Below are 4,285 nucleotides of genomic sequence, written 5' to 3' on the forward strand. Positions count from 1 at the left end.
ATCCAACCATATTCTAGCCCTGTCTCTTACAGCAAAAGGGAAAAGCATGAGTCTGTAGACTTCAGGATCAACTCTATTCGTCTTTACAGTCTCACAGATCTGCAAGAACTCAGTTAAAAACTGATAAGGATCTTCAGATGGAAGTCCATAGAACTTGCAGTTTTGTTGCATTAAGGCAACTAATTGAGGCTTAAGCTCAAAATTATTGGCTCCAATGGCAGGAATGGAGATGCTTCTTCCATCAAATTTGGACGTGGGCTTGGTGAAGTCACCAAGCATCCTTCTTGCATTATCATTATTGGGTTCGGCTGCCATCTCCTTCTCTTGTTCGAAAATTTCTGAAAGGTTACTTCTGGATTGTTGTAATTTAGCTTCTCTTAGTTTCCTCTTCAAAGTCCTTTCAAGTTCTGGATCTGCTTCAACAAGAGTGTCTTTTTCCTTGTTCCTGCTCATATGAAAGAGAAGAAAACAAGAAAAGAAAGAGGAATCCTCTATGTCACAGTATAGAGATTCCTTTATGTTAGTAGAAAAAGAAAGGGGAGAAGAAAGAAAAGTGAAGAATCCAAACACAAGGGATAGATTGGGTTCGGATTTTTAGATGAGGAGCGGTGAAGAGAAGTGTTAGTAAATAAATAATTAAATAGAATAAGAAAAGAGAGGGAGAATTTCGAAAATAATTTTGAAAATGAGGTTAATGATTTTCGAAAATTAAAGATAAGATAAGATTAAAATTAAAATTTAAAACAATTAGTTAATTAGAAAGAATTTTTGAAAAAGGATGAGATGTTTTCGAAAATTAGAGAGGGAAAAGTAGTTACGTGGTTTTGAATAAGATAAGAAACAAACAAAAAGTTAATTAATTAGTTGAAAAAGATATTAAAATCAAATTTGAAAAGATAAGAAGATAAGAAGTTAGATAAGATATTTTGAAATCAAATTTTGAAAAAGATAAAATTTTTGAAAAAGATATGATAAAAGATAAAAAAGGTGTGATAAAAAGATATGTTTGAAGAAGATTTAAATTTTAAAATTACTTAACTAACAAATAACTACAAGATATGATTTTAGAATTTAAAGATTGAACATTTCTTAACAAGAAAGTAACAAACTTCAAATTTTTGAATCAATCACATTAATTGTTAGCTAATTTTCGAAAATTTGATATAAAGATAAGAAAAAGATTTTGAAAAAGATTTTTTTGAAATTTTCGAAAAATAGAAAAAAAAGAAAAAGATATGATTTTTGAAAAAGATTTTGAAAAGATAAGATTTTTAAATTGAAATTTTGACTTGACTTGTAAAAAACAACTAATTTTTTTAAAAATTTTTGACCAAGTCAACCCAAAATTTCGAAAATTTGGAGAGAAAAAAGGAAAAGATATATTTTTTATTTTTGAATTTTTAATTATGAGAGAGAAAAACACAATTATGACCCAAAACATGAAAATTTTGGATCAAACACATAATGCATGCAAGAACACTATGAATGTCAAGATGAACACCAAGAACACTTTGAAGATCATGATGAACATCAAGAACATAATTTTGAAAAATTTTTGATGCAAAGAAAACATGCAAGACACCAAACTTAGAAATCTTTAATGCATGGACTCTAACAAACAAAAAATGCATATGAAAAACAACAAACAACACAAAACAAGAAAACATCAAGATCAAACAAGAAGACTTGTCAAGAACAACTTGAAGATCATGAAGAACACCATGAATGCATGGAATTTTCGAAAAATGCACGAACAATCCCCGGCAACGGCGCCAAAAACTTGGTGGACGAAACTGTGACCCTCTTTGTATTTGCATGAGATTTATTTAATGGCTATTGATTATGTGTGGACACAACTCCGTTCATCTTAACCAGCAAGTGTACTGGGTCGTCCAAGTAATACCTTACGTGAGTAAGGGTCGATCCCACAGAGATTGTTGGTATGAAGCAAGCTATGGTCACCTTGTAAATCTCAGTCAGGCAGATTCAAGTATAATTGGATTATTGGTTTAAATTTGATTAATGGAATAAATAGAAAATAAAGATAAATAAACTAAGATAGAAATACTTATGTAAATTAATGGTGGGAATTTCAGATAGGCGTATGGAGATGCTGTGCTCCTCTCGAATTTCTACTTTCTTATTATATTCATTCAATCATTCTTACTCCTTTCCATGGCAAGCTGTATGTAGGGCATCACCGTTGTCAATGGCTACATCCCATCCTCTCAGTGAAAATGGTCCTATGCTTTGTCACAGAACAGCTAATCATCTGTCGGTTCTCAATCAGGTTGGAATAGAATCCCTTGATTCTTTTGCGTCTGTCACTAACCCCCAGCCTTCAGAAGTTTGAAGCTCGTCACAGTCAGTCAATACCGGAATCTTACTCAGAATACCACAGACAAGGTTAGACTTTCCAAATTCCCAGAATCATACTCGGAATACCACAGACAAGGTTAGACTTTTCGGATTCCCATGAATGCTGCCATCTATCTAGCTTATACCACGAAGATTCTTTTGGGGAATCTAAGAGATATGCGCCCGGCCTAAGGTAGAGCGGAAGTGGTTGTCAGTCACGTGCGTTCATAGGTGAGAATGATGATGAGTGTCACAGATCATCACATTCATCAAGTTGAAGTGCAACATATATCTTGGAATAAGAATAAAAGAGACTTGAGTAGAAAATAATAGTAATTGTATTGAAACTTGAGGTATAGCAGAGCTCCACACCCTTAATCTATGGTGTGTAGAAACTCCACCGTTGAAAATACATAAGTGAAAGGTTCAGGCATGGCCGATAGGCCAGCCCCCTGAATGATCAAAAGACCGAATGGCCAAAAGATGTCTAATACAATAGTTAAATGTCCTATATATACTAGACTAGCTACTAGGATTTACAGAAGTAAGTAATTGATGCATAAATCCACTTTCGGGGCCTACTTGGTGTATGCTTGGGCTGAGCTTGATCTATCCATGAGCTGAGGCATTTCTTGGAGTTGAACGCCAAGTTATAGCATATTTCTGGCGTTCAACTCCGGGTTGTGACGTGTTTCTGGCGTTTAACTCCAGACAGCAGCATGTACTTGGCATTGAGCGCCACTTTACATCATCAATTCCCGAATAAAGTATGGACTATTATATATTTCTGGAAATCTCTGGATGTCTACTTTCCAACGCCGTTGAGAGCGCGCCATTTTGAGTTCTGTAACTCTAGAAAATCTATTTTGAGTGCAGGGAGGTCAGATTCCAACAGCATCAGCAGTTCTTTTGTCAGCCTTTTTCAGAGTTTTGCTCAAGTCCCTCAATTTCAGCTAGAAATTACCTGAAATCACAGAAAAACACACAAACTCATAGTAAAGTCCAGAAATGTGAATTTAACATAAAAACTAATGAAAACATCCCTAAAAGTAGCTTGAACTTACTAAAAACTACCTAAAAACAATGCCAAAAAGCGTATAAATTATCCGCTCATCAACAGCTCTGCTGGAGGATCTCTTCATCTAAAGAAGATGCCTGCAGAAGCTCAAGAAATCATTGAAATGGTTGCAAATAACCAATTCATGTGCACTTCTGAAAGGAATCCTGTGAACAATGGGACGAATCAGAAGAAAGGAGTTCTTGAGATTGATACTCTAAATGCCATACTGGCTCAGAACAAAATATTGACTCAGTAAGTCAATATGATTTCTCAAAGTCTGTTTGGAATGCAAGCTGCACCAAGCAGTACTAAGGATGCTTCATCTGAAGAAGAAGCTTATGATTTTGAGAACCCTTCAATGGAAGAGGTGAATTACATGGGAGAACCCTATGGAAACACCTATAATCCTTCATGGAGAAATCATCCAAATCTCTCATGGAAGGATCAACAGAGGCCTCAACAAGGTTTCAACAACACTAATAGTGGAAGAAACAGGTTTAGCAATGGCAAGCCTTTTCCATCATCTTCTCAGCAACAGACAGAGAATTCTAAGCATAGCCACTCTGACTTAGCAACCATGGTCTCTGATCTAATCAAAGCCACTCAAAGTTTCATGACTGAAACAAGGTCCTCCATTAGAAACTTGGAGGCACAAGTGGGTTAGCTGCGTAAGAAAGTTACTGAACTCCCTCCTAGTACTCTTCCAAGCAATACAGAAGAGAATCCAAAAGGAGAGTGTAAGGTCATCAACATGGCCGAATTTGGAGAGGAGAAAGAGGCAGTGAGCGCCACTGAGGAAGACCTCAATGGACGTCCACTGGCCTCCAATGAGTTCCCTAATGAGGAACCATGGGAATCTGAGGCTCA

This window comes from Arachis duranensis, chromosome 2 (assembly GCF_000817695.3).
Source record: "Arachis duranensis cultivar V14167 chromosome 2, aradu.V14167.gnm2.J7QH, whole genome shotgun sequence".
NCBI lineage: Eukaryota > Viridiplantae > Streptophyta > Magnoliopsida > Fabales > Fabaceae > Arachis > Arachis duranensis.